Source organism: Rhinopithecus roxellana, chromosome 3 (genome assembly GCF_007565055.1).
Source record: "Rhinopithecus roxellana isolate Shanxi Qingling chromosome 3, ASM756505v1, whole genome shotgun sequence".
Classification (NCBI taxonomy): domain Eukaryota; kingdom Metazoa; phylum Chordata; class Mammalia; order Primates; family Cercopithecidae; genus Rhinopithecus; species Rhinopithecus roxellana.
The window spans coordinates 1,850,780-1,870,316 of record NC_044551.1 but is presented as its reverse complement, the minus strand read 5'-3'; the positions used below and the strand labels follow the sequence as shown (position 1 = coordinate 1,870,316).

Genomic DNA, 19,537 nt, shown 5'->3' with positions numbered 1-19,537 from the left:
TGGGGTGGATCACCTGAGGTCAGGAGTTCAAGACCAGCCCGGCCAAGATGGTGAAACCTCGTCTCTACTAAAAATACAAAAATTAGCCAGGTGTGGTGGCAGGCGCCTATAATCCCAGCTACTCGGGAGGCTGAGGCAGAGAATTGCTTGAACCCAGGAGGTGGAGGTTGCAGTGGGCCGAGGTTGAACCATTGCACTCCAGCTTGGGTGACAGAGCAAGACTCCGTCTCAAAAAAAAAAAAAGAAAGAAAACGAAAAAAGAAAAAAGAAAAAAAGAAACAATAGGTATACACTATAATTAATTGTGAGATCAACCACACTACAGGAATTTCAACACAGGATGACCAACAACCGTCATCTACACTGAGGATATTAAACGTTTGAGAAAGGAGAGATGTGCAGGAGATTTTTGTGATGATTTATTTAGAGAAATCTGCAGGTGGGCTGCAGGTAGGCTGTGACTTGTCTCTCTCCCCCAGTCAAGTCTGGTGAAAGAGGTTTCGGTAGAATCTCTTGAAGGCTTGACATGTGTCTTCTGCATTTAGGGACACAGAAGACTGGTATCTGATTCACACCTGAGGAACCTAATGGATAAGAAACTATGATTAGCTCTGATCATAAATGGCATGATGGTAGAGCAAAGAGAATGATCAGTGTGTACTGCCAGAATTTATTCAGGCAACAAGTATTCCTTACAAGCTACGTAGGAGATGTGTTCAAGTGAGAACCAGCATGGTTAAATCCTGTTCATAGGGCAGTTTAAAGGGTGAATAGCTCTCAGTAGGGAAGATGGAGATGGACTTTATGTTCTGTATTCCAAGGATGAAATAAAGAATCTCTGAGGCTGGGCAAGGTGGCTCATGCCTGTAATCCCAGCACTTTGGGAGGCCGAGGTGGGTGGATTACCTGAGGTAAGGAGTTCGAGACCAGCCTGACCAACATAGCGAAACCCTGTCTCTATTTAAAAAATACAAAAAATTGTCTGGGCATGGTGGCACATGCCTGTAATCCCAGCTACTTGGGAGGCTAAGGGAAGAGAATTGTTTGAATCCAGGAGGCAGAGGTTGCAGTGAGCCGAGATCATGTCACTGCACTCCAGCCTGGGCAACAAGAGCAAAACTCTGGCCGGGTGCGGTGGCTCATGCCTGTAATCCCAGCCCTTTGGGAGGCTGAGGTAGGTGGACCACCTGAGGTCAGGAGTTCGAGACCAGCCTGAACAACATGGAGAAACCCCGTCTCTACTAAAAATACAAAATTAGCCGGACATGGTGGTGCATGCCTGTAATCTCAGCTACTCGGGAGGCTGAGGCAGGAGAATCACATGAACCCGGGAGGCGGAGGTTGCGGTGAGCTGAGAGCATGCCATGTCACTCCAGCCTGGGCAACAAGAGCTAACCTATGTCTCAAAGAAAAAAAAAAAAAAAAAAGAATTTACATTCTCCCAGATCAAGTGAACTGAATATGAAGGATTACCTACCAATGGTGGGTCAGGTCTCTAAAAGCATTACGGAATTCCTTATGATAGAGTCAGCTTTAAACCAATCCCATACTCAGAGGGTGCAAAACTACCTTAGAACAATACTACTCAGCTGTGTGCTGGTAAATGTTTAACAACCAGGGGGAAGTTGTTAAACAAAAAAATTGTTCAGTGACACGTGTTATAGCACAGTAAGGAAGACTTTGTTCAGGATCACTGCAATAAGGTCTCGTAGTGAGGGACAGAGATTGGGCTCAACCTCAGAACACAGCATGCGCAAGTGGGCATTTATAGCCAAGGAGTAGGGTGGGGTCAGTGGATTGAAAATTACTAAGAGGTAAAACATCAAGGGTAAGATTCTGGCTAAGCCAACCTAACAATATTCTTGCTAAAGACAGGCCAGTGCGATCAGACCTCGCCTGCGGGGGATAGTAGAGGGTGAGGAACCTCATCAGACATCAAGGGTGATCAGATATTAAGACTGAAAAGTTCTCGCTAAACTGACATAGCTCTTTGCTAAAACTGGATTTTATGATGTCTCTCTCAGATGGACCCAGGGGAAGGCTCCTGACTAAGGTTTGGCTAAGCAAAGAATCTTTGTCAGGAGGATAGCCCTGATTTGTAAGTTATTTGTGGTGTAAACATTCTAAAATTCTTTCCTTACATTATTATTCGTTTCTTTCCTGGCTCTCATCCTCCTCTGATCCCAGAGTAAAATGTAGCAAAATAATTAGGAAGCGATGAGTTTTTAGTATTTATTGCATTTATTTTAAATACAAGTTATTTAATTTAATTTTATATACATTAATGGCTGTATGTAATAACTGAATTGAAAATTCCTGAAAGTTTAACAATTAGTTCTTACAAGCTAGTAGGAGCTGGTTCCAGTACACCATTGACACTAATCTAGTAAGAACTTTTCTGCCTCCCTCTCTCCATCTTTCTGTCCTCCCCACACTCCAATACTAAAAGGGTCAGACTTCGTGATTAGCTAAAAGGAGAAGGAGAACCAGGAAAGAATAAATAATAATATGTAGAATAAGTTTTAGCAGTCTCAGTTCTCTGAGAGCCCTACTTGAAGGAGAGTGAGTTAGTCCTTCTATCAACAATACAGACATTACATTACAGAACCATGTAAAAGGTGGACAGTTGGAGGAGGGCAGTAAGAAAGAAAGACAAGATAAAATGTATGTTGATGGCCGGGCCCAGTGGCCCACGCCTGTAATCCCAGCACTTTGGGAGGCCAAGGCAGTCGGATCACTGGAGGTCAGGAGTTCGAGACCAGCCTGGCCAACATGGTGAAACTCTGTCTATACCAAAACTACAAAAATTAGCTGGGAGTGGTGGTGCATGCCTGTAATCCCAGCTACTTGGGAGGCTGAGGCAGGAAAATCACTTGAACCCAGGAGGCAGAGGTTGCAGTGAGCCGAGATTGTGCCACTGCACTCCAGCCTGGACCACAGAATGAGACTTCGTTTAAAAAAAAAAAAAAAGAAAGAAAGAAAGAAAAAGAAGGTTGAAGAAGAAAGGAGACAAAACAAAATAATGCCTACTCTACTTGGGCTTATGTTAGTTGTAATTGCATTGCCTATGCATAACCCACCTAGGTTACTGCAGACAGCATTGGCTGACTACTGCTTCACTGCTTATATAATAATTAACTAGGACCCAACTTTGAACTGTCATAAAGAAATCACATTCTTCTTCTCTTTGCTAGGATGCACTTCCAAATGTAGAGCCAGCTTTGGTTTTATGTCATTCAGTGCCTGTGCCATGGTGGTTAATCTTTATACCCACTGTGGCCTTTCTCTCTTCTTTGTCTAGAAAACTACTCCTTCAATCTTCCCTCATCTTATTTAATGCTTTCCTTGACTGAGCCACATCTCCACTTTCATAATCATTTTCTATCGTGTGATGTTTTAAACTAAAGAACACACATTCACATTTTTTCCTAATGCAGACAATATGAGACTGACATCCACAATACAGTCTAATTATATTTCATCAATAATTAACTCTGACAGCTGTCATCTGTCAGGAAACATGTGTGATTGTTTTTAAAGTAAGTGGAGGCACTAAGTCAATTAAATGAGGAAAGGCTATTTTTTTTTTTTTAATACTTTAAGTTCTGGGATACATGTGTGGAACATGCAGGTTTGTTCCAAAGGTATACGTGTGCCATGGTGGTTTGCTGCACCCATCAACCTGTCATCTACATTAGGTATTTCTCCTAATGCTATCCTTCCCTTAGCCCCCCCACGCCCCTACAGGCCCCGGTGTGTGATGTTCCCCTCCTTGTGTCCACGTGTTCTCATTGTTCAACTCCCACTTATGAGTGAGAACATGCAGTGTTTGGTTTTCTGTTCCTGTGTTAGTTTGCTGAGAATGATGGTTTCCAGCTTCATCCATGTCCCTGAAAAGGACATGAACTCAACTTTTTTTATGGCTGTATAGTATTACAAGGTGTATATGTGCCATATTTTCTTTATCCAGTCTATCGTTGATGGGCATTTGGGTTGGTTCCAGGTCTTTGCTATTGTGAACAGTGCTGCAATAAACATACGTGTACATGTAGAATAATTAATAATCCTTTGGGTATATACCCAGTAATGGGATTGCTGGGTCAAATGGTAATTCTGGTTCTAGATCCTTGAGGAATCACCACACTGTCTTCCACAATGGTAGAACTAATTTACACTCCCACCAACAGTGTAAAAGCAGTCCTATTTCTCTACATCCTCTCCAGCATCTGTTGCTTCATGACTTTTTAATGATCGCCATTCTAACTGGTGTGAGATGGTATCTCATTGTGGTTTTGATTTGCATTTCTCTAATGACCAGTGATGATGAACTTTTTTTCATGTGTTTGTTGGCTGCATAAATGCCTTCTTTTGAGAAGTGTCTGTTTGTATACTTTGCCCACTTTTTGATGGGGTTGTTTTTTTTCTTGTAAATTTGTTTAAGTTCTTTGTGGATTCTGGATATTAGCCCTTTGTCAGATGAATAGATTGCAAAATTTTTCTCCCATTCTGTAGGCTGCCTGTTCACTCTGATAATAGTTTATTTTGCTATGCAGAAGCTCTTTAGTTTAATCAGATTCCATTTGTCAATTTTGGCTTTTGTTGCAATTGCTTTTGGTGTTGTAGTCATGAAGTCTTTGCCCATACCTATGTCCCGAATGGTATTGCCTAGGTTCTCTTCTAGGGTTTTTATGATTTTTAGGTCTTACATTTAAGTCTTTAATCCATCTTGAGTTAATTTTTGTATAAGGTGTAAGGAAGGTATCCAGTTTCAGTTTTCTGCATATGGCTAGCCAGTTTTCCCAACACTATTTATTAAATAGGGACTCCTTTCCCCATTGCTTGTATTTGTCAGGTTTGTCAAAGATCAGATGGTTGTACATGTGTAGCATTATTTCTGAGGCCTCTGTTCTGTTCCATCGGTCTATGCATCTGTTTTGGTACCAGTATCATGCTGTTTTGGTTATTGTAGCTTTGCAGTATAGTTTGAAGTCAGGCAGCATGATGTCTCCAGCTTTGTTCTTTTTGCTTAGGATTGCCTTGGCTATACTAGGTCTTTTTTGGTAGCACATGAAATTTAAAGTAGTTTTTTCTAATCCTGTGAAGAAAGTCAATGGTAGCTTGATGGGAATAGCATTGAATCTATAAATTACTCTGGGAAGTATGGCCATTTTCACGATATTGATTCTTTCTATCCATGAGCATGGAATGTTTTTCCATTTGTCTTCTCTTATTTCCTTGAGCAGTGGTTTGTAGTTCTACTTGAAGAGGTCCTTCATGTCCCTTGTAAGGTGTATTCCTAGGTATTTTATTCACCTTGTAGCAATTGTGAATGGGAGTTTACTCATGATTTGGCTTTCTGTCTATTATTGGTGTATAGAAATGCTTGTGATTTTTTGCACATTGATTTTGTATCCTGAGACTTTGCTGAAGTTGCTTATCAGCTTAAGGAGTTTTTGGGCTAAGATGATGGGGTTTTCTAAATATACAATCTTGTCATCTGCTAACAGAGAGTCTGGCTTCCTCCCTTCCTATTGAATACTCTTTATTTCTTTTTCTTGCCTGATTGCCCCGGCCAGAACTTCCAATACTATGTTGAATAGGAGTGGTGAGAGAGGGCATCCTTGTCTCATGCTGGTTTTCAAAGGGAATGCTTCCAGTTTTTGCCCATTCAAAATGGGCATTTTGCCCATTCAAAAACTACACCTTTGTGTAGAGATGTTTATATTATTCTCTGATGGTAGTTTGTATTTCTGTGGGATCAGTGGTGATATTATATTAGCTGTGGACTTGTCATAAATAGCTGTTATTATTTTGAAATACGTTCCATCAATACCTAGTTTATTGAGTGTTTCTGAGCATGAAGCGGTGTCAAATTTTATCGAAGGCCTTTTCTGCATCTATTGAGATAATCATGTGATTTTTATCATTGTTTCTGTTTATGTGATGGATTATGTTTATTGATTTGTGTATGTTGAACCAGCCTTGCGTCCTAGGGATGAAGCCAACTTGATCGTGGTGGATAAGCTTTTTGATGTGCTGCTGGATTCGGTTTGACAGTAATTTATAGAGGATTTTCATATCGATCTTCATCAGGGATATTGACCTGAAATTTTCTCTTTTTGTTGTGTGTCTGCCAGGTTTTGGTATCAGGATGATGCTGGCCTTATACAATGAGTTAGGGAGAAGTCCCTCTTTTTCTATTGTTTGGAATAGTTTCAGAAGGAACGGTAGCAGCTCCTCTTCGTACCCCTGGTAGAATTCAGCTGTGAATCTGTCTGGTCCTGGGCTTTTTTTTTTGGTTGGTAGGCTATTAATTACTGCCTCAATTTTAGAACTTGTTATTGGTCTATTCAGGGATTTGACTTCTTCCTGGTTTAGAGTTGGGAAGGTGTATGTGTCCAGGAATTTATCCATTTCTTCTAGATTTTCTAGTTTATTTGTGTAGAGGTGTTTATATTATTCTCTGATGGTAGTTTGTATTTCTGTAGGATCAGTGGTGATATCCCCTTTACCATTTTATATTGTATCGATTTGATTCTTCTCTCTTTTCTTCTTTGTCTGGCTAGTGGTCTATTTTTTAATCTTTTCAAAAAACCAGCTGCTGGATTCATTGATTTTTTGGAGGGTTTTTCATGTCTCTATCTCCTTCAGTTCTGTTCTGATCTTAGTTATTTCTTGTCTTCTGTTAGCCTTAGAATTTGTTTGCTCTTGCTTCTCTAGTTCTTTTAACTGTGATGTTAGGGTGTTGGTTTTAGACCTTTCCCGCTTTCTCCTGTGGGCATTTAGTGCTATAAATTTCCCTCTAAACACTGCTTTAGCTGTGTCCCAGAGACTCTGGTACATTGTGTCTTTGTTCTCATTGTTTTCAAAGAACTTATTTATTTCTGCCTTAATTTTGTTATTTACCTAGTAGTCATTCAAGAGCAGGTTGTTCAGATTCCATGTAGGTGTGTGGTTTTGAGTGAGTTTCTTAATCCTGAGTTATAATTTGATTGCACCATGGTCTGAGAGACTGTTTGTTATGATTTCCATTCTTTTGCATGCTGAGAAGTGTTTTACTTCCAATTATGTGGTCAGTTTTAGAATAAGTGTGATGTGGTGAGAATAATGTATATTCTGTTGATTTGAGGTGGAGAGTTCTGTAGATGTCTATTAGGTCTGCTTGGTCCAGAGTTGAGTTCAAGTCCTGAATATCCTTGTTAATTTTCTGTCTCATTGATCTGTCTAATATTGAAAGTGGGGTGTTAAAGTCTCCCAATATTACTGTGTGGGAGTCTAAGTCTCTTTGTAGGTCGCTAAGAACTTGCTTTATGAATCTGGGTGCTCCTGTAATAGATGCATATATATTTAGGATAGTTAGGTCTTGTTTTTGCATTAATCCCTTTACCATTATGTAATGCCCTTCTTTGTCTTTTTTGATCTTTGTTGGTTTAAAGTCTGTTTTATCAGAGACTAGGATTGCAACCCCTGCTTTTTATTTTCTTTCCATTTGCTTAGTAAATATTGCTGAATCCCTTTATTTTGAGCCTATGTGTGTCTTTGCACCGATACGGATTTTCTGAATACGGCACACCAATGGGTCCTCACCTTTTATCCAATTTGCTGGTCAGTGTCTTTTAATTGTGGCATATATCCCTTTTACATTTAAGGTTAATATTGCTATATGTGAATTTGATCCTGTCATTATGATACTAGCTGGTTACTTTACACATTAGTTAATGCAGTTTCTTCACCATGTCAATGGTCTTTACATTTTGGTATGTTTTTGCAGTGGCTGGTACCAGTTTTTCCTTTACATATTAGTGTTTCCCTCGGGAGCTCTTGTAAGGCAGGCCTGGTGGTGACAAAATCCCTCAGCATTTTTTGCTTGTCTGTAAAGAATTTTATTTCTCCTTCACTTATGAAACTTAGTTTGGCTGGATATGAAATTCTGGGTTGAAAATTCTTTTCTTTAAGAATGTCAAACATTGGCCTCCACTCTCTTCTGCCTTGTAGGATTTCTGCAGAGAGATCTGCTATTAGTTTGATGGGCTTCCCTTTGTGGGTAACCTGACCTTTCTCTCTGGCTGCCCATAACATTTTTCCCATCATTTCAACCTTGGTGAATCTGCTCTTCAACAACCCAGCCTCAGTAATGGCAGATGCCCCTCCCCTCACCAAGCTGGAGCATTTCAGGTCAACTTCAGACTGTTGTGCTGGCAGCGAGAATTTCAAGCCAGTGGATCTTAGCTTGTTGGGTTCCATAGGGGTGGGATCCGCTGAGACAGACCACTTGGCTCCCTGGCTTCAGCTCCCTTTCCAGGGGAGTGAATGGTTCTGTCTTGCTGGCATTCAGGTGCTACTGGAGTATGAAAAAACACTCCTGCAGCTAGCTCGGTGTCTGCCTAAACGGCTGCCCAGTTTTGTGCTTGAAACCCGGTGCCCTGCTGGTGTAGGCACCCGAGGGTATCTCCTGCCTGTGGGTTGCAAAGACTATGGGAAAAAAGTAGTTTCTAGGCTGAATAGCACCATCCCTCAAGGCACAGTCCTTCACGGCTTCTCTTGGCTAGGGGAGGGAGTTCCTTGACCCTTTGCCCTTCCTGGGAGAGATGACACCCCACCCTGCTTCTGCTCACCCTCCATGAACTGCACCCACTGTCTAACCAGTCACAATGAGATGAGCCGGGTACCTCATTTAGAAATGCAGAAATCACCCTCCTTCTGCGTTGATCTCGCTGGGAGCTGTAGACTGGAGCTGTTCCTATTTGGCCATCTTGCCAGTCGCCCAAGGCTTATCTTTTTAACCCAAGGTGTTGTAACACCTGGATATCCATATGGAAAAAAAATAAACTTTGTTCCTTACCTCATTACATACACAAAAAAAATGAGATAAACAGAACTCAATGTAAAGTTAGAACCATAGTGCTTCCAGGAGAAAACAAAAGAGAATAAGAGAATATCTTCATGACTTTGGCTTAAGCAAAGATTTCTAACCCAAGACACAAAAAACACTATACTGGGTTTGACAGTATCCCCCCAAAATTTATTTCCTTTGCAAAGCCTCTGAATGTGACTGTATTTGGCCGGATACAGTGGCTCATGCATGTAGTCCCAGAACATTGGGAGGTTGAGGTGGGTGGATCACCTGGGGTCAGGAGTTCGAGACCAGTCTGGCTAGCATGGCAAAACCCCAACTCTAGTAAAAATTCAAAAATTAGCTGTGTGTGGTGGCAGATGCCTGTAATCCCAGCTACTTGGGAGGCTGTGGCAGGAGAATCGCTTGAACTTGGGAGGAGGAGATTGCAGTGACCTGAGATTGTGCCACTGCACTCCAGTCTGGGTGACAGAACAAGACTCTGTTCTGACCACAAAAAAAAAAAAAAAAAAAAAAAAAAAAAAAGAATGTGACTGTATTTGGAAATAAAGTCATTGCAGTTGTAATTAGTTAGGGTGAGTTTATATTGGAGTAAGGTGGACCCTAATCCAATACGATTGGTGTCCTTATAAGAAGAGAAGAGACCCAGAGACAGAAACAGACAAGAACACCAGGTCATGATGAAGGCAGAGATTGGAGTGATGCATCTACAAGCAAAGGAATGCCACGAATTGTGGCCAAAGTCAGAAGCTAAGAGAAAGGCATGGAACAGATTGTTCTCTACAACCTTCAGAGAGAGCATGGCCCCATCCACATCTTGATTTTAGATTGCTGGCCTCCAGAATGGTGAGATAACAAATCTCATTGTTGGCCGGGCACGGTGGCTCATGCCTGTAATCCCAGCACTTTGGGAGGCTCAGGCAGGTGGATCACGAGGTCAGGAGACCGAGACCATCCTGGCCAACACGGTAAAACCCTGTCTCTACTAAAAATACAAAAACTAGCTGGGCATGGTGGTATGTGCCTGTAATCCCAGCTACTCAGGAGGCTGAGGCAGGAGAATTGCTTGAACCCGGGAGGCAGAGGTTGCAGTGAGCCGAGATTGCACCACTGCACTCTAGCCTGGTGAAAGAGTGAAACTCCGTCTTAAAAAACAAATACATACATAAATAAAAAATAAATATCTGTTGTTTTAAGCCATCCAGTTTGTGGCAATTTGTTAATTACAGCCTTAGGAAACTAACACCTACACTGATCATAAAAGAAAAAAAAACTGATAAATTGGAAAGTATCCTAATTAAAACCTTTTTACTCATCAAAAGACACTATTAAGAGGCCAGGTGTGGTGGCACAAACCTAATTCTAGCAGTTTGAGAGTCCTAGATGGGCAGATTGCTTAAGCCCACGAGTTCCAAACCAGCCTGGCCAACATGACGAAACTCTGTCTCTACAAAAAATTAAAAGATTAGCCAGGCATGGTGGTGTGTGCCTGTAGTCTCAGCCACTTGGAAGGGTGGAGGGGACTGAGGTGGAAGCATCACTTGAGCCCAGGAAGTGGAGGCTGCGGTGAGTCATGTTCATGCCACTGCACTCCAGCAGCCTGGGTAACAAAGGGAGACCCCAACTGTTAAAAAAAAAAAAAAAAATAGACAAGCCAGAGACTAATAAAAAATATTCATGATACAGATATTTGATAAAGGCCTCATATCCAGAATACATAAAGGAATGTTAGAAATTGATAATAAAAATACAAACAGCCCAATGGAAAAGTGTGCAAGAAATCTGAATAGACACTTCACAAAAGGTGTGTAGACAGCCAATAAGCACACAAAAATTTGCTAGTATTATTAGGCATGAGGGAAATGCAAATTAATACCACAGTGAGATACTATTTCATATCCATTGAAATGGCTGGCACATAAAAGACTGACAATACCAAATGATCGTGAAGATATGACGCAAAGGGAACTTGCATATGTTGCTGTTGGGAGTGGTACTCTCTTTGGAGAACTATAAGGCAGTTTTTTAATAAAGTTAAACATATACCTATCATATGACCAGGGATTTTGCTCATCAGGTATTTATGTACCCAAAGAGAAATGAAAACATATACCCACAAAAAGATTTCAACAGGAATGTTGATAGCAATCTTATTCATTACAGTGTCCAAACTGAAAATAACTCATGTCCATTAACAAGAGAACGCACTGAACAAATTCAGTCTATTTATGTAATATAACAATGCTCAGCAACAAAAAGGAATGACCTGGTGCAAACAATGTGGGCAAATCTCGAAAACATAAAACTAAGTAAAAGAACCCAGTTTTAAAAGGTACATACAGAGTGATTCCATTTATATGAAAAATTATAATTTGTAGGTGGATTTTGAGGACAGGGCAGGAGTGATGGAAATATTTTTGATCTTGTTTTAAGTACTTAGGTGGTTGAGTGTGTGTGTGTACATGCACAAAGAGAGAGAGGGTCAAAAATCATTGAACTGCATTCTTTTACTATGTGAAGATTCTGATTAATTTCTTGTGGCTGGGATTTTTTGTGGGTATAGCTGGTATTTTTTTCTACAGTGGCAGACCTACTAATACGTTAGTCTAAATCTGTTTATATGGCTGTTTCAGGTCTATACAAAGAAGATCCCATTATCACGTATTTATTTGGCAATCTTATCAGTCCAGAAGTTATTACAATTTCTCTTTTTATTATGTGTTATTCATGTAAATTATACTTTAAAGATTCAAGCTATTGCTTGTGTATTATCTTTTTTCCCACCTACAACTCCCATTCTCTTCCTTTAGAGTTGAGTATGCTGTTAAACAAAATAAATATAGAAATATAGAATGGCTCAGAAAACACATTGAACTGAACACATAAGATTCGTGCATTTCACTGTATGTCCATTATACCTCAATAAAAAGAAGAAATTAAAAAATTGTGTTGTTCTGCAGTATCAGGATCAGGTGGTATCTTGGTATGTGTGGAGGGCTTTATTTATACCTTCTTATCTCTTTAGCCTTCCTAAACAACCACAAATAAACACAGAATCGAAGATAAAGCCATAAATATGCTATGTAAGCAGTTATCTCTAGCTGTATATACAGTCCTAATACACAACTATATTTCATTATTTGTAACGACAGCAGAGTATTTCACTGCATAATCCCCTAATGATGAACACTTACTTTGTTTCCAACTTTTCAAAATTGCAGTTGGTGCAAACATATTGGTAATATAGGAATAAATTGCTAAAAGTGGAAAGGCTATCTCTAGGGGTATATACATATAAAACTTTTTTTTTTTTTTTTAAGAGAGTATCCCTCTGTTGCCCAGGCTAGAGTGCAGGCGTACAATCTCGGCTCACTGCAATCTCTGCCTCCCAGGTTCACGCGATTATCCTGCCTCAGTCTCCCAAGTAGCTGGGACTACAGGCATGTGCCACCATGCCCTGCTAGGTTTTGTATTTTTAGTAAAGACAGGTTTTCACCATGTTGGCCAGGCTGCTCTTAAACTCCTGACCTCAAATGATCCACCTGCCTCGGCCTCCCAAACTGCTGGGATTACAGGCGTGAGCCACCGTGCCCGGCCCATGTGAAACACTTTGATAGATGTTGCCAAACTGCTCTCCAAAAAAGACTGAACTCATCTGTTCTCCCTCCAAGAGTATAGGAGAACACCTATTTTCCCCAATCACTGCCAGTGCTGAGCATTATCAATCTTTTTTTTAAATCTTTTCCAGACTAATAGATAAAATAAACCAATAAATGTGTCATTGGTTGTTTTAATGTTTATTTCTTTAATTATGACTTAGGTTAAGTATGTTTTAAAATCCAATGTTTTAATCAGTTACTATCACAGAAAAAGACCAGATGTGGGGAGGAATAGAAATGGAAAGACTTTGAAATACAGACTTCTTAGCATTTGGGCCATCAATGAGTATCACTTGTCTGGACAAGCAGACAAGGAGGAAGCTGTCAAACTTGTTAAACTAGTTGACAAAACCAATGTCATGTTCTCTAGGCTGTTGCATTTGAGTCTGTAATTCTTTTTGACAGTCTGTCATGGCCTTATTACTTTGCCAATTTTTGATGCCAACATTACATTGTGTTTCTAAGGAGAAAGTAATCTAAGAATCCTTAAAAAGATCTTGATGATATATAATAGTCATTTATTGTCTGTGTTCCAATATTGTTTTTTTCACATCATAATAAATTATACAATGTTGTAAGGTATTTCTTCTGAGACAGAAGATCAGTGTATAACTATTGTCCCTTAACAATGCCCCTTTCTGCTTCTAAAGAAACATTATTTATAGTCTAATAGACTAAACAATGAATAACTGTAATAGTAGAGACCACATAGAATAGCAACAACATCTTGCAGGCATCTGGAGCAATGGGTTGGGAGGGTTGTTATAATTTACCTCTAGGTGTGTCTAGTCCTCTGATTCTCCTTTGTGAAATGCCAAGAGTTTTTTCAATCATACTTTGCTGATTTTATGGGCTTCATTATACTGTATCTTTTAATCAATTGCCAGAATAACAGATGCCATTAGCAATTCTTCAGAGGTTTTTCATCTTGGAAATACTAATTATATACAGGCTATCATCTGAAATTTCACAGTACTGAAACCACCTTTGCAAAATTATAACTTAGGAAATTATGACAGTGAAAGAAATCCAACCTAATCAACTTCATCTTGCTTCTAACTTTTCAGCTGTCCTTGTTCATTCCCGGGTGTAGGCCAAACTAACTTTGGGAAGGAGTTCAGTCCATGGTTTGACTCTGAAACAAAATTGAAAATACCCCTTTCCTGAAAAGACCCCCTTCTTGCCTGGGACCAGTCTGTCTTTTCAGGACTAACAAGTTAGCTACAAGATTAGAAATTACAATTTGGGGGTCATGTAGCCTTTGGCTTCAAGAGTCTGAACCTCCTCAATTTGCTCCTGGGTATAACATCACTATTGTAAAAACTAAAATCAGTGCCTGAGATATTTTGCAGACCCTGAGCTTGATGGATCAGCTGACACCACCCAGACCGATTACGCTGGCTCAACCAGTTCTGCCATCCACCCAGGAACACAAGACAGCAAGAAAACCTAAATTACACCCGCTATGAGTCCATCTCCAACCTGATCAATCAGCACTCCCCACTACCCAAGGCCTTACGGCCAAATTATCTTTCAAAACTCTGATCCCCGAATGCTTGGCAAGAGTGATTTGAGTAATAACAAAACTTCGGTCTCCTGCATAGCGGGCTCTGCGTGAATTACTCTCATTGCAATTCCCCTGTCTTCTCCTGTCTTGATAAACTGGCTCTGTCTAGGCAGCAGGCAAGGAGAACCCATTGGGTGGTTACAGTACTTCTAACTTTCTGAAGTGTTTTATATCTATTTCATGCCATTTTAAAGTAAAATTGAACGTATTAAATTCTGCACTAAGAAGGGACAGCCTATAGGAGTTGTGGTTGACATATCCCCACACATATGAATCAGCTATAATGATCGCTAAAAAACAAATTTAGGGCAGGGTGCAGTAGCTTACCCCTGTAGTCTTAGCACTTTGAGAGGCTGAGGCGGGTGAATCACCTGAGGTCAGGAGTTTGAGACCAGCCTGGCCAACATGGCAAAGCCCCATCTCTACTAAAAAAATGCAAAAATTAGCCAGGCGTGGTGGCACACGCCTGTAATCCCAGCTATGTGGGAGGCTGATTCAGGAGAATTGCTTGAACCTGGGAGACGGAGGTAGCAGTGAGCCGAGATCACACCATTGTGCTCCAACCTGGGCAACAAAAGTGGAACTCCGTCTCATAAACAAATAGATATTAAAACGAATTTAGGTACTGAAACAACACTTAATCATGTGTAAACTTGTCTTTGTGTGCTCCAACATTTTGCAGTTTTTGAGAAAAGATTTCTGTTAGACAGGAATCTAGACCCAACATGGCAGCATTACCCGGCATAGCAGGCCTTTTGTTAAAGACTCCCTTCACCCTTGTACACACCCGCAGACTTACATGCGTCAGAGTTCTGGTTGGGCAACCACACTCCCCCATGACCCGCAGCTCACCTGCATTTCACAAGTTCGTAAACAGCAGTTTCAATCAGTTTCCAAAGACCCCTTCCTCGTGACATTGCAGTTTCAAGACCCTCCAGGACTTGTTTTGCACAACCAACTTCCCCATCGCTCAAGCTATAAAAGGTCCCTACCCTCCTCCCTCAGCGCAGCTTCCTCGGCCCGCACCTTTGGACCGAGGAACCTCGCCCACAAGTCTTAACAAAGGCTATTCTCACTGCCATTTGCCTTGTGTCTTCGTTCCCGGTTCGGCTCTGGCCTCAGTTTACTTTTACAATTTCACATATCCTGATTTTTCAGTTACATACTTATTCCCATCCATTAAAAAAGTTTACATGACAGTTTTAATTTGTGCCAAACATGTGAATTGCTTGGGTTAATGGATGAGTAACTTATTTTTGTTTAACAAAGAAGTCTAAGTCTTTGAGAAAATTATTTTTTTGGAAAGTGTTTTTTTTTTTTTTTTTTTTTTTGACAGGGCCTCACTCTGTCATCCAGGCTGGAGTGCAGTGGTGCAATCATAGCTCACTGCGACTCCTGGGCTCAAGAGATCCTCCTGCTTCAACCTCCCGAGTAGCTGGGTCAAATGTGCGCCACCAATTCTGGCTAATTTATTTTTATTTTTGTAGAGGTGGGGGTCTATGTTGCCCAGGCTCCTCAGCTCAAGTGATCCTCCCATCTCTGCCTCCCAAAGTACTGAGATTACAAATATGAACCATTGTACCCTGTCGGGAAAGTATATTTTAAAATACTTATGGAATACTTGGTGAAATACTTCATATAGCTTTATTTTGGGGGAGAAATATTACTAAGGTGAAAAGTGGCTGTTGGATTTAGTCTCTTAGAGATTCATGTTGTGTTATGATAAATCGAATATTCCATGAAAGTCTCATCTCTTACAGTTCTAGGATCTAAAGTAACCTGGATAGGAAACAAATAATATGAAGCTATAGGCAGGGAAGAATCTTAATTATAAAAGCAAAATATATTGTGTAATCATAAAATAATGAGCCTTCTTTTTCTTTTTAATCATCAAAAAAAATTTTTTTAATTCACCTTTACAACAAGAATTCCCCAAGAGGACTTTTTTCTTGTAAGATTATAGGCTAAATGGAGTAGAGCAAGTAAAATTTAATTACATTTCTTAAAAATTATGGCCGGGCGTGGTGGCTCAAGCCTGTAATCCCAGCACTTTGGGAGGCCGAGGTGGGTGAATCACCTGAGGTCAGGAGTTCGAGGTCAGCCTGACCAAAATGGAGAAATCCCATCTCTACTAAAAATACAAAATTAGTCGAGTGAGGTGGCACATGCCTGTAATCCCAGCTGTAATCTCGGGAGGCTGAAGCAGGAGAATCACTCGAACCTGGGAGGTGGGAGGTTGCAGCGAGCCAAGATCACACTATAGCACTCCAGCCTGGGCAACAAGAGTGAAACTCCATCTCAAAAAAAAAAAAAATTTTTTTTCCCTCATCAACTATGGTTATTCTGAATATAAATTGTGTAGGAAAGGCAGGATAAAGTTTTTTTTGTTATTAATTTTAGAATAATAAATGGTGTCTAGCAACTTCCAAAAGTAGCCAATTATTATTTTTTAACAATAATGTTTACAGACTTTTACATATTCGGCAATGTTTTAATCTATTTGAAAATTCAAACTAATTCAAAAGAAAGCTGAGCTCTATTTCCTTTGAAACACAGTTTCAGTACCTGATTCCTGTCATTCCTGAAATACCTGGGAAACCTCTCCTTGGTTCAGTTACGTGATTCAACTCAACCTGCTTAAACTAGTTTGAATTGTACTGCAGCCTAGATTCCTAAAAACAGATCTTCTGTCCATTTTTCCACCTCTGTCCTGCACTGAAACTTTGGATTTTATAAAAACAAACAAAAAAAGGTTTATTTAGAATCACACTGGCATTTATGAGGCTCATCTCTGCATTTATTTTTCATTCTTTGAATCATAGCAACTCTCTTGAATAAAAGGAGAATAGATGATGCAAAAATAACTGACTTTTTCCCGCCAAAGGAGAAAGCGTTTTTAAAAAGAATGTGAATTTCAGGCCCAGAAGGTTATCTATAGCAGATCCTCGAATAACATTTCTTTCAATGGTGTTTCAACATTGATGACGAAAGAAAATTATGATACTTCCCAGCCGGGGCCACTGTATATGTGGAGTTTTCATGTTCTCCCCATGTCAGCGTGGAGTTTCCTCCAGGTATTTCAGTTTCCTCCCACATCCCAAAGATGTGTATGTTAGGCTCATTGGCCTATCTAAATGGTCTCAGAATGAGTGAGTGTGTGTGTGTGAGTGAGCGAGCTCTTCAATGGAATGGCCTCCTGTGCGGGGCTGGCTCCTGCCTTGAGCCCTGAGCTGCCAGGATAGGCTCCAGCCACCCTCAACCCTGAACTGGAATGACTAGGTAAATAATTATCTTATTTGTTTTTATTAGTCTTTCTTAAATATATATTTTTATTAATCTTTCTTAAATATATATGACATTTCTTATATATATTTATTAAATATATATTTAAGACAGTTCTTAAATATATATATTTAACATATATGTAGCTCACAGTTATTTCAATGTTTAATATTAAAGGTGTTTTGGTGTTTATTTGCAAGTTTGGCAATGTTTTTGTGACCAGAAATATGTTATAAGAACTTAACTCTCATATATATCAATTAGATCATGGTAAAATTGGTTTCCTTATAAGTCATTTTGCTTAAAGGTGCAGTTTCCAAGAACCTACTGACAGACATTAAGTGAGGACTTATTGTACTTAGCTTGTTACCAGCTGTTTGGAGCAAGTGCTGTTGCTGGTGGAGTCATCTTTCCCTCTGGGGCAAATGGAGCCACTCACCATCATTTACTGGGTATGCATCCCCCAATTCCTGTGAAAGCAGAGCTGGATAATTAAAAAGAATGGGTGAAGTGGGCATAGTGGCATGAAACTGTAGTTCCAGCTATTTGGGAGGGTGAGGTGGGAGGATAGCTTGAGCCCAGGAGTTGGAGACCAGCTTGAGTAACATAGAAGAATGAACTAATGAATTAATTAAACAGTGGGTGAGCAGGAAATGTGACAGGAATTTAGGTCTGATTTAGACATGGAGGGTATAAATGGACTACTGTGAAAAAAAAACAAAACAGGTCTAATTCTTTGTATATTATTACTGTTCTGCCTAATTTCTGGAGTTGAGGTGAGGAATTTTATTTAACTAAGTTACTTATTCAAGTAAGTTTATTTTTTATTTTTTGTTTTTTGAGACATGGTATGACTCTGTTGCTCAGGCTGGAGCGCGTTTGCTCAATCACAGCTCATTGGAACCTCAAACTCCTGGGCTCAAGCGATCCCCCGCCTCAACCTCCTGAGTAACAGGGACTACAGGCCCATGCTTCCATGCCCTGCTAATTAAAACAAATTTTTTGTAGAGATAGGGGTCTCACTATGTTGCCCAGGCTGGTCTTGAACTTCTAGTCTCAAGCAATCCTCCTGCCTTAGCCTCCAAAGCATTGAGGTTACAGGTATGAGCCACCATCCCCAGCCTCAAGTTTAGAGGATAATCACCAATCAAGTATTTTAAATAGCAGTGACTTAAATATAAATAGTAAAAACACAAAATATTAATAACGGCAAAGCTACTCCATATAGTGAAAAGGGCAATGAATTGGGAAGTCAGATATCTCTAGCTCCATCCATTTATGACAAAACTTAAGACTTCATATGTGCCAGATGCTGGAGACTCCAAGGTGAATACTAAACGCTTGCTATGGGAAAACAACTTGGTCTTTTCTTGAACTTTCTCACTCGGCAAGTGGAAGCTCACTTGGTTTCGTTTTGAATTAGTTTGAATTAAAAATGTTCAACTAGACTGAAACACATCAAATACATAAAATTCTAGTACTTCATTAAAACACAACGGACTACTTTTGGAGGTTGCTAGGCATGACTATTATTCTAAAAACTGATAAAAGGGGAAAAAACAAAGCATCTATCCTGCCTTTCCTGCATAATCTATCTGTATTTCAGGTAACCAAAGAGTTGTTGAGAGAAAAAAAAAAATACAAAATACATCACTGAGATTAGTTGAGAGCTAAAAGTTCTGATAAACATATCTGTTCGTCTACCTCAGGGGACACTTAAAAAGAGGCTGTCAAGGGATTAAAGGGAAAGGAAGCGCTTAGTGGGCTGCAAAAACACTCGTTAAGTCTAAGGTCGCATTCTGGCTCCAGAATGCCAGGGCTGCTGGGGCGGGCAGGAGCTGACAGCTCTTCCTTTATCTGGGGCTCACAAGCATCAGGTGCGTGGCAGGTCACCCTCCCGGCCAAGGGTGTTAAGCAGGCTCGCCTGAGTTCTGGGTGCGGCACGCCTACCTTTCCAGTCTCTGCAGCAGCAACCCCAGTTCCCTCTACGTCTAGCGACCGAGAATGGGAAACCGCGAAAAAGACAAGCTGCGGCAGGCCACGCCCAGAGCAGGCCTGCGCGCCCAGCCGCCCACTTCCGGCCGCGGGAGCTGGGGGAGGGGCCGAGCGCTGCGCAGGGCTCCGACGTGTGGCGAGCGGCTGCCCCCTGCCGGCAGCGAGCGGCGGGACCCGCGG

At 40.5% G+C, this 19,537-nt stretch overlaps 1 long non-coding RNA gene across 1 annotated transcript; it reads right to left on the bottom strand.

Moving 5' to 3' along the window:
* Positions 1–418: 418 nt before the first annotated feature.
* LOC115896456 lies at positions 419–19,369 on the bottom strand. Its single transcript, XR_004056345.1, has 3 exons — positions 19,313–19,369; positions 17,733–17,832; positions 419–584 (listed from the first exon to the last, which is right to left on the bottom strand). It is a non-coding gene; the product is annotated as an uncharacterized LOC115896456 (long non-coding RNA).
* Between the last annotated feature and the right edge of the window lie 168 nt (positions 19,370–19,537).